The 12,251-nt window shown below is 31.4% G+C and overlaps 1 protein-coding gene across 2 annotated transcripts in view; it reads left to right on the forward strand.

The window, feature by feature from the left end:
* The window catches only part of LOC125063072 (TWiK family of potassium channels protein 9-like), a 212,087-nt gene that overhangs the window by 107,968 nt on the left and 91,868 nt on the right, over positions 1-12,251 (forward strand). For both annotated transcript variants that reach the window (XM_047669309.1, XM_047669310.1), the window contains exon 3: positions 5,668-5,719. The gene's annotated coding sequence lies outside the window, so the exon portion shown is untranslated. The remainder of the gene's footprint in view (positions 1-5,667; positions 5,720-12,251) is intronic.

A 12,251-nucleotide genomic window follows, 5' to 3' on the forward strand; every position in this document is an offset into this window, starting at 1 on the left:
GAGCACTAACTAGGTTTAGAGTAAAATTTATTTCATAGTTTCACGTGCCCAATAAATCTTTTTATTCTCTATTATAGAATGTTTATATTTTTATTTACGTTTTACTAGCAATTTGTAAGCGTGGAACATATTAACAACCACATGCAGTTTCTCTTGCAACTATGGGTCAATTGCATTATGTTTCATTGTAGATTTATGTTTCCATAGTATAAAATTAAAATATTTCAAGTAATCTCGCACAATCTCCAAGCTTCATGGTTGTTCCAAATAGGAAAAACATATTATAAAAATATGTACCTTACTAAGGAAAGAGAATGGATAAATATTAGATTACTAAGTGAATTGTCTAGTTATCGGAGTACCACTGATACTATTGGAATGTTAGCAGCCTGACACTAATATAAAATTACTAGAACCGTTGCTACATTACGATAAGATTAACATCTTTTTTTATTACTACAATTAATTGCTTTAAGGTAGAAGAATTTGTAGAACACAAAACGTGCCGTTTTAAAAGACGGAGTGTTTATTGTTAACTAAGAACTGGCAGTAAATGTAAACTTAAAAGCATTTGATATTTTTAATTAATTTTCTTTTACATCGTGTTCAGTAAAAAAAGATGTTTTTTCTAAGTTAGTTTTATAATTTAAATTGTAAGAAAATAATTTATGCATTTCTATATTCTTTTTATAACATTAGTTCTACGCCCATTCAGGCCGAGCTACGCTCGCCGAAACAGCCTGAGCTGAGCTGTAAAGGCCATTAAGGCCAACAGCGAGATTCCTTTAAAAAAACACATTAACGATATCAACGTACACTTTAATGATATCAAGTAACGAATACTTTTTGCAGCCAAACAAAAGCAAATATAAAATTTTTGGATATATATCACATTCCGAATTCTTACGATGATTTATTTGACTGTGAAAATGGACAAATTTAAAGAAAAATAGGTAAATACTTATTACAACGTTTACTAGTTCTTATCCTAAGTTCACTTTTATGATTTCTGTCTATATTTTTTAATAATTAGTTTCATTAAGTCATATTTGTGAGCAAATATTATTCCATTCAAATCTACCTACATAATGACTTAAAACTCCGATAATAATTGCTATGCAAACGAAAATTCCCTTTCTTTGAGTGCATTTTAATTTTAAATGTCCATTTGAAGTTCTTTAATTTTCATACAAAAGCGTTCCCGCTTTATGATGGGATAAAAAGCTTCACATAATTTTTAAACTAGGTTTTGCATTTGCGGTTTTGCTTAGCAAAATTAATCAGATCATAAGACATCTTCTCTCCTCCACACAATATAATCCTCTAATTGGGATTTAACCAAAAAATAAGTAATGTACATACATATGAATCAAAAACACATGTGTAAACACACGTGGGCGCAACCTGAATAAGTACAATTGAAATGGCGCGCCTCCTAATATAAGAAAAAACATTGCAAACTCTTTGGTATTACAAACTTACGGTATTATTTATGATTATTTGGCGTTCCTAATTCAAATATCAGATTTAGATAACGTTGAATAAGAATAGTAGTAATTTATTTCTTAGACTGAATATAAAAGTCAGCGAAGCCATCTTTATATCATACATCGATAATTTTTAATTTTGTATTATCAAACATGTTGATCATTTCATAATACGCAGAGAAATAAATATGAAAAACCTAAATAACCAGCCCGGCAAATGCTGAAAATGAAAATCCATTGATTTGTAACTACGGTTTTGGAGTATCCAGTATTGAAACCAGATATCCATGTTTCGGGCAATTGAGAGACGTTCGTTAGGCCGGGCGAGTTCCGACCGATAGTAATCCGCATAGTTCAAGTTCCGTTAGCGGTTTTATTGTTTATATATATTTGATAGATATTTGGATATATTCCACTAATCAAAAACTGCGATTTTCATATAATCAGAATTAATAAAAATACTTGTACAGTGTATATATAGATATATATAATTACACACATTTGATTTGACTCTTAAATTCTTACAAATATAAAAAATGTGTGCGTGTACTAGGTGTACACACGTAAGAAGTGAAACTTCTTTATGACCTTATTTTTCGAAAAATGATCTACTATATGCAACTTAACGAAATCGGTTAAATAAAGTTTAACAAAAGGCTTTTATTATCATAGACATAAATACAAATACAATTATTTCATTTTACCTTATTACTACTAACATTTTTACAGAATTTCATTAATTGTAATAGAATTATTACTATCATTGTTATCGTTATTATATATTTTTTTTATTAATGGCTTCGAATCTCTTCGGATCAACCGTGATAGGGACAAGAAAAAGATGGCGCGTAACCGAAAAACGTGACGATTTGCTACAAAATTTCTCCCATACGTCGATAAAGAACTTTCATTCCAACGCCGATAAAGAAGTTCAAAAAGCAACATGGCGCGTAACGGAAAAATGTGACGCGTAACGAAAAAATGTTACATTACATTTTTTTCCAACCCCAAAAAGATAAAAATATTAAAGAAGTTTCACTTCAATAATATAATTCTTAATAATTCTTAATTATTTCTCATTCCTCGGGATATAGTAAATACCTCGAGAATAAGTGCTTGCAACACTTAAATTTTTAATAATATGGCAACACAGCCAACTCCGTATATACAGCACCCATATTTGTAAAGAAGTTCAAAAAGCAACATGGCGCGTAACGGAAAAATGTGACGCGTAACGAAAAAATGTTACATTACATTTTTTTCCAACCCCAAAAAGATAAAAATATTAAAGAAGTTTCACTTCAATAATATAATTCTTAATAATTCTTAATTATTTCTCATTCCTCGGGATATAGTAAATACCTCGAGAATAAGTGCTTGCAACACTTAAATTTTTAATAATATGGCAACACAGCCAACTCCGTATATACAGCACCCATATTTGTAAAGCATGCTAAATCTCAGTAAGAAAACAGTTTTCGTGGGATAAATAAATTACTTTGCCTATGGTTAAGTTCTATATATTTTAAGTAACAGTGATGTTAAACCAAACTTACTTATTAAACGAAATATTTTTTAAGGTTTTATAAATAGCTTTTTGTGACCGTGCTAAGGGCACAAAACGAAATTATCTACCGGCTACCGCGGACATAGAGAGAAAAAGAACATTAACGACTAAGTAAATATAACTGTGTCTCTCTCACACTCCTCCCGCTCGTCTCCCGTTCTTACTGCTATAAGGTCGCAACCAGTACCTAACGTGTCCATACTTGTCGAAGGCAGACTGTTCAAAAATATGAAGAAAATCACATTTATAACTAAAATATTAAGCATTTTATTAGAAAAATAAGCTGGAAAGTTATAATTCAGATTCTTTAAACACGTATTTTTTGTTTTAAGCCTTTATATTACTAAGGGTGCGATATTTATTAATGTTGTGTTAATATCGGTTTCTATACTAATTCTATTACTATTTATTTAATACAATACAAAGGGTTAATAATCATTTCTTGACATACTATAAACTGGAAATTATGTTAATAGCGGTCGTTTATAACATAATTAGTGTTGGGGTATAAAGATAATTTAAATTTAATGGCTCTCGGTGTCCCATGTGGCGTAAAGGATAGATTTACAAGGGTTTCATATCCGACACTTAAAGAAAATTAAGTTAAGATTTGATGGGCGCAGTGTTTATTACCACAGTTTATTACTTAATTGTTTAATGGCTCACATATACATGTAACTTGAGACTGGGTTAGATTATGGACGAATAAACGCAGTTGTCGATAAAAACGCGTTCAATTCAGTATTGTGTAAATGCTTTATAAACTTTGCGTCTAAGTGAAAGTTATTAGGAGGATGAGAGTCATTAAGAGGCTGGAGCGATCAAGGTAGAAAGTAATTGTATTAAATGTGTTACAACGTATAGAGTACCCCCTTAATGGACTACATTTGCCTCATACATTATTAATTGGCACATGCAATCCTATTACATAGAACGACATAAGCTTCATAGCACAAACTAGTTAGCTGTTAAATTTTTACCAAGTTTTTTGTGATATTTACAATGTGTCAACGTTAGATTGACAAGAGAATGTCATGGGGATGCTAATGTGCACTATGTATAGGAGAGGTATTATAAAACATACGTGTCGTAATATTGTGCTTATGGTGGAATTATAATAAATATATAAATCAGTGGCGCTACAACCTCTTTTGGTCTTAGATTACTGAATCTGTTTCATGATTATTTTTAAATCTAATAGGCAAGTAGGTGATCAGCCTCCAGTGCCTGACACACGCCGTCGAATTTTTGGGTCAGTTCATGTCAGTTTCCTCACGATGTTTGCATTCACCGTTCGAGCTAATCTTATATGCGCACGTAGAAAGAAAGTCCATTGGTGCACAGCCGGGGATCGAACCTACGACCTCAGGGATGAGAGTCCAACATTGCGTTGAGTTCAATAACAGAAGATGTAGTGCTTTTTTCTAACCCTGACGAAATAAATAAGTTTCTCGAATCAGTTGGAAGAAGTACTTTTCTTTTTATTTCACTCACGAGTATTACTTATACATATGGTTACTATATAATTCTCGCGATATGTAATAAATGAAGTTTCACTGATTAGCTACCCTTATCAGGGCTGTGCTAACATCAATCAAATGTGACAAAGTAGAACAGCCTTCATGTCACTTAATGACCTTTCTGTTCGGAGCCTAAATGATGATGTTGGCTGTTATTGATTGCCTTATCAGCTTAGATATTGATAATAGAGATATTGTTTAACTTCTTCTACTATTTTCCTTATTAAACGTGCTTTAATTATTATTATCATACATAGAAACAAGTAAAAAAAACTAGTTACTTTATACATTGAGATTGAAGGAAACGGTGAAAGAAAATAGGACTCTTCTTCTGGATGTTAATTAAACTTGTGCTAGAAAGAAAGTGTCACTTAGGGTCTGTTTCACAATGTACGGGTAAGTTCTACATAAGTTCCAAATTAGCTATTTATTACTTATTGGTAGGATAAACACTATTGTTGCGTTTCACGACTGTCAGATAGCGCTATTTGTCACATAAAGTCAATCATAAGTTATGAGTCCGATGAATGTCAAATAGCACAATTTATCTTCCAAATAATTTATTTGTTACATAGCTATGTGGTTCTTTATACATACATTGTGAAACAGGCCCTTAGACTCCTACCATTTTGTTTAACACATGCAAAATTGGAGAAGTGCCATTAAGTTTTTAAGTCTTGCGTTGCCTACCCCGTGTCTGTAGCAGAACAGAAAATATGTTTGAATTAGGATAATAATGTCATGTTCTTTCATTCATTATTCTCTATACAATGTAAAAGTGAGTACTTTATCCGACATACTGTGCGCTTAAACAGCTTTACGTACACATGCATACATAATACTTTGAGTATTGAAGTATCATATTTATTTTCAAAAAAACCTATCCTTAAGATAGTAAAGGGAGAGCGAGCAGGTTTTCATATTGTATTTGTACTTCGATGGCGCTTTGGCGATTAGTAGTTATTAGTTGGGACACGTAACTTATGTAGTAAGAAGGAAAAACTATTACGTTTATAATGACTCTTGCTAACTTATTTATCAGACACTATAGGTAACAAAATACAATAATAAACACAATTATGTATTTTTCCAGGCTTACTCGGTAGCTCAGCACAGCATAGCTACAAGTAGAACTTAATTTCAAAGTAAGTGCAACCATTTAATCATAATAACAGAGATTTTTATTTATTTGATAAGAATAGAAAATAGTCAACGTAATACGACAGATATAAATTCTTGTTCTAATCGAAATACGTAAATAGAAACGAGGCTAGATTTGTGAAGAAAAATATGCTCTTATCAGAGTCAAGGAAGCGAATATAATAAGGGACACGACCGTATTTAAGATGGAATTTGTTTCGCATTAGTAAGGAGACGGCTTCTAAAACCTAAATATAACAACCAAAATCTGGCCATGTTTTATAAGTGAAACATTAGAATATTTCGTTACTTGGAACTTCTCTCAGTATTTTAAATTTATATTGAATTATTTATTTAAAATCGAAAAGAGTTTGCAGTGTGTGCCTCGTAAAAAATTATATAATATCTGCTTTTATTGATAACATATTGCAACGATTTATCTTGTCAGTGTGCTTTTGTATTGTCTATAATTCACAGTTATTAAGTCAGAAATTCTTATAGAAATAAAAAAAATATTTTAACAAATTGAAAGCACAGAATATAAAATACACATGTAACCCACGTGGAGCTCATACAAATAACGTTATTATTTTGATATTACTTTAGCGTGAAATAAGAAATTAAGGAAGACAATGTTGCGTATTTCCCCGGGGTATCGAGTTATCTTTCCACTTATTGAAATATAAATGTTATCTTTGGAAAGTTCTATCAAACGTATTTATGGAATTGTATGTTTATTTTATTTAGATTATGTGCATTATATGCAAACTTCTAATTGTAACCAACTCGTTAATTGATTAGTGAATAACGCGCATTCGTAAAAATTCCCGAAAACCGACCGTTTTCGGCACAGGAATCTTTTATCCCGCTAATTATATTTTTAGGCTCTGCGTTCAGTTTATGACCGACTATAAAATGCTTGGAAATAATTTTTGTATACATTTTTCTTAACTCATGTTACCTGATAGATTATTACACTACTACGATTATTTTAAATGTTTTGTGTTTTCCTGTTTATCCTACAAACATTTAATGTCAAAAATCTAATTTTATAAAAATAAATTTTATGTCGAATAAATGTAAAACAGTATGCAGGGTTTAAATTACATTGTACCTAACTTCAGTCCTATTTCTTTTTGTAAAAGCTCTTTGTAACTACTGTTCAAACTTTCATTCCTTTAGATAGGAACGGTCTGTGTACTAACAAGCATATAAGTTCAACTTGGAAGTTACTAGATTAAATTTTCTCAAAGCCTCGTATTACGAAAATTCCTTTGTGGATATTAAATAAGACTAAAGTTAATAATATTTAATTGGTTTAATGAGAACAACTAATTTGATTGTCAATGTCATATCGCGTCGCTTTTATTTGCAATTTAACGATCACAATCAAACGACATGCGTTTCGACTTTTGTTTTTTTCTTTTTTTTTAAGACAATTCACACCAATTGACCTAGTCCCATGCTAAGCTGGTGAAGCTTGTGTTATGGGTACTAGGCAACGGATATACATACATATTACAGATAGATAGACATATAAATACATATTTAAACACCCAAGACCTAAGCACAACACCAAATGCTCATCACATCGATGTTCGTCTCAGCTGGGGATCGAACCCAGGACCCATGGATTCGCAGTCAGGGGTACTAACCTCTACACCAATGAGTCGTCAGTTTTACGTTTACCTTCTAGCGTATCTCTCCTATATAAACCAAAAACCTCTCTTTATTATTCACAATGAGAATAATATTGCTTTAGAAAATGACTTTTTTATTTCGTAAATATTTTTTCGTATTGTGTCATTCTAATTACACTTTGAGTGTTCGTAAAGTTTCAGTTAAATATTGACTTACGGCCGAATTTCTTTCAAACATTTATCAAAGTTGCGTAAAGTTTTCGTAAACTTTACCGTAGCGCATTCTTCGTTTTTACCTTTTTCGTGTTTTTGCGAGTGGATTGGGATTATTGTTAGGAAAACAATTTACAATAATATTAAGGTAATTTTCAATGAAGGTGGACTTTCGTTTTGTATGCCATTTAAAATTTTATGGTTAATGCGCCATGAATCTTTCATATAGTCTTATAATTATAATTCTATTTAATATTTATGTAAATGAAATAATTATAAGGAATTATTCAAGGTTACAGAAAATGTATGAAATGGTATGAAATGATGCTAGTAAAAGAGATTTTATAAGTTCTGTTATTGAACAGATAAATTGTATTAAAAAAAAGAAGTGTAATTTCCGCGTTTCATCAGTTAAACCGCTTTGTACTATTATTATGGATAAATTAATTATTAAACGTTTATCATATTCCTAAAAACTGAAGAAGTGAAAGAGTGAAGCAAAAAAACTGTTTAAAATCTTCGAAACCTTAATTACAGTCGGTATGATATCGCTTATGATCCGAACTTCCGATAGGAATGTATAAGTTCTATTGGAAAATTAGAAAAGTTCCAAGGAAGCTCATTTCAGGTGTCTCTCCCTCGAATGAAAGGTATGACAAACTTTATAGATGAAACGAATCCGTACATATAAAAGTTTAATGAGAAAATGTATTCAGAATATTTTATTACGATTTAAATACATTAATTTATATCACTAATAAAATTTTATTCACCTTTATTATTGTTTATACTCATAAACAAGTAATAGATAAATAAAGAAGGGTAATTTCTAAAGAGGTATCCACCAACATTGTATATATTTTGTTGTCGTAAACATGGTTTATTTTGGTTTATAAAATGTTGGCTAATTAATACTATTAGAAACATGTTACCTTAACACAAAAATAAGATTGTCAATCAAATAATAATACTGATCTCCGTAATACGGAATAGATTTTTTCTGTAATTTAAGGTTAGAATATAGTATGAAAACTAATAAACGTTACGTATGTACACAAAGAAAAAAAAACTTTATGACACGTAGTAAAAAAGGAAGTATAGTTAAAAGAGAAAGTGCACTAGCCCCCACACTAGAATGTGTAGTGGGCAGCTAGTCTCTTCCATTTGACATATTTATAATTTTATGTTTTCGTAATACATTCTACATTAACTCTTACAATTTTATAATAAATACTTATAAAATTAACACTTTCAGCTTCAGCATAGGACAGGTTGAGAAGACGTTGTATAAGATTGTTAGTATTAAGTTTTGAATCGACATATTTTGCTTTTATCTGCAATTTTTTAAAATTTGTAGATTGGTCGAAAACATAATTTACACATTTATTAAAATAATTTTAAAAGCGTGAAAAGGCGAAAGATACCACAAACGGTTAAATTTAATGAATGGTAATTTAAAGCCGCAGTTGTCAAAGTTATATAATTAATTGGACTTGCGGTTGGTCGTCCATTCGCGGTGAATTCATTCATCAATTCGCACAGACCCTGTTTATTGTTTATTTGATGGCGTTAAGGAATTTACGACAAACATTTGAATTAAAAAATAATTTGAATTTAGGAGTTGCTCAATCCTATGTTTATAGGTATGACAAAAATAAATCATTAACGCATTATGATTATTCAGTAATAATGGTATAGGCATTTAACGCATCATTGGAACTTTAACAATAAGCACACACTCACTCACACACACACATGCGCATATACACACGCAACCACGCATGCATAGAATAAGTTTATAGAATTTTCAGAGAATGTATGAGAATTACATTTCATTTTATTTCATTTTTTTACCGGCCTTGCTTCTTAGCTGGGTTTTGTTTTGTATTATTTTCTAACAACTGTCTCAATATTGTATAAATAAGGGAAGTAGCGAGCCAACCCCAACGTCTCTGACTACTTACGGGGGCTGTCTCAACTCATGAATTTATTGTGAAATTTTAGACACAATAAACATTTTTATTATTTATTATAACTTATATAAGTTTGGCTCATATGAATTGAGTGTCTAATAGCTTTCAAAACGAGTAGTTTTAGTGTATGTGTAGCGAATAAATAAATGAAGAGGGCATCGGGCGCTCGCTTACAAGTGATTTCTTCCAGGAAACCCTTACTAGAAAATATAACAAAAATATAATGAGGTTTCCTAATCTCCTAAAAATTATCCATATTTACTTTTTTCCTAAAAAGTACTGGAAACGTCTTCGGGTAGATAACTACGAAAAATACAAATAATATGAATGTGATTTTCTCCAATGACATTGATCAATGCTCAATCGATGAAGTGGCCGCCTAACCAATTCAAAACATTTACCTAAACCACAAAATGGAGTTAAAACGATTTTTTTATGTATGTGAAAATTATTTAGTCTCTCCCATTTTCTGGTCTTATTATTCTCTAGGGTTTACTATGTCCCAATTGTAAAATTAGAAAATATTTTGAACGACAAAGGCTGTAAATTCTGCGTCCCAACTGCGAGTTAAATCTTACTTCATCCTTGGTTTTATTTCAAATAGCTATAGTTTACACCAGTTCAACTTTTAGACCAAACTAAATGGAAGGATTTCCCGATTTTTAGGACATAAACCTAGTCTTAAAATGCATGGATTTCATGTTTTAATGGCGCTGTGCGTGTTTAAACGTATTTTTAGAAAATAAAAATAAATGTTAGAAACAACATCTTGATAGAAGACACATGGAGGTTTTTTTCCGAGTTAACTTAGCTTTAGTTTAAACGAAACAAACAATGACTTTGTATACAAATGTTAGTTAACATGACGAAAAGTGTCTAGAAAGTTTTGAAACATTATTTTCAAAGGAACGTACGTTAGAAAAAGTTATAAAGGTATTTGAAATTAGAATCTCCATTTTTATCTGTGGAAACTGAGTTACGCTAAAGCCAACGTATACAATAGTTGCAGCCGTGCTGACGAGCTGAAGTATGCATATTGCAACATTACGTAATAATTCGCGCTCTAGATATTATTGTGTTTGGGAATTTACGTAATAAGCATTAGAGGGTGACACTTCTTGTCTATGTACTAATAATTTGGGCTAAGCATTCCGGTAATATTTGAAACATACTATTTACGCATTTATTTTGCAATTTAATATTTAAAGCATTGTAACTTTAGAATGGGAATAGTTCATTAATAAAAACAAAACATGGCGATTAAAAAGAGTGGCGGAGAGTTTATTGCCAGTTCTTCTCTTCCGTTCTACGCCTTTGATTTTAGAAATGGCACTAAATGTAAAGTATTTCATATACATTTCTTTTCACGTTCATAAGTGTATATTGTGTTACCTATATGATTAAATGATTTTTGACTTTGACTTGACTAATAAAATCGTCTCACTTTTACATACATTTTATACATGAATAACAATACATAACGTATGAAAATACAAAATTACCGTCTTTATAAATGTGGATACAATTATTTAAAATTTTGGCTGCACAATTTGATGTTCGCATACAATTCTCACGTTGTATATTCTGTTAATGAGCTTACATGACCTATATTTTCAACTAAAAAGGCGAGTACAACGCCCTACCTTAAAAACCAAGTAGTCATATTATTTGCACGTTCACTGTGCTTTCACGGTTTAAACTATTTGTGACGGATATTGGGTATTGAGAGAAATGCGTAAGCATAGGTAATTTAATTTAATTGTCTCTGATTGCAATTGCAATGGAAGTACGTAATAAATATACTGATTTCTCGGTGCTCATTCAAGACCTAAAACTTTAAGTGGAGGGCAGATTTCTCTCGGATCAGCATCCGTTTAGTTCGCTAGTATTAATAAATAAATAAATCAGTGGCGCTACAACCTCTTTAGGTCTTGGCCTCAGATTTCTGAATCTGTTTCATGATCATTTTTAAATCAAATAGGCTAGTAGGTGATCAGCCTCCTGTGCCTGACGCACGCCGTCCACTTTTTGGGTCTAAGGCAAGCTGGTTTCCTCACGATGTTTTCTTCACCGTTCGAGCGAATGTTTAATGCGCACATAGAAAGAAAGTCCATTGGTGCACAGCCAGGGATCGAACCTACGACCTCAGGTATGAAAGTCGCACGCTGAAGCCACTAGGCCAACACTGCTCTGTTCGATGGTATTGGTGTTACATATAACATTCGGAGACACATTAAAATTCAACTAAAACAGAAAATGTGATTCAATAGAACACAGTGAACATCCCATCTGATCAATATGCTAATACCCAAGATAGGGATCACAAAGTCCTCGCCAACTAAAATATTCGCAGCAAATTCTAGTCAACTTGGCACACTTTAAATCCACACTCTAAAAAATGTTGTTGATAACTTGGCACGATTCTAGGTATTTCTCACTTTTATTGTCATTACCATTTCTATATTTCAAACGAATATTTGACTTTAATTTTTCGTTGAGATTTTGGTAAAAGGTTCTTGGTTTTATTTTAAAATTATCTCAAGAGTTTAAAGACATATGTGAATTGAGTTTTGTTAACTAAATGTTATGTTACTGTTCTATTGTGACCTTCTTATTATTATAATCATTTACACCTCTTTTTAGTAAAAACAATTAATTAATAAACGGCCCAAATATAAGAGTCTTTCTTCCAACTTCGGTTTGTTCCCTTT

This window comes from Pieris napi, chromosome 2, assembly GCF_905475465.1.
Source record: "Pieris napi chromosome 2, ilPieNapi1.2, whole genome shotgun sequence".
NCBI classification, from domain to species: domain Eukaryota; kingdom Metazoa; phylum Arthropoda; class Insecta; order Lepidoptera; family Pieridae; genus Pieris; species Pieris napi.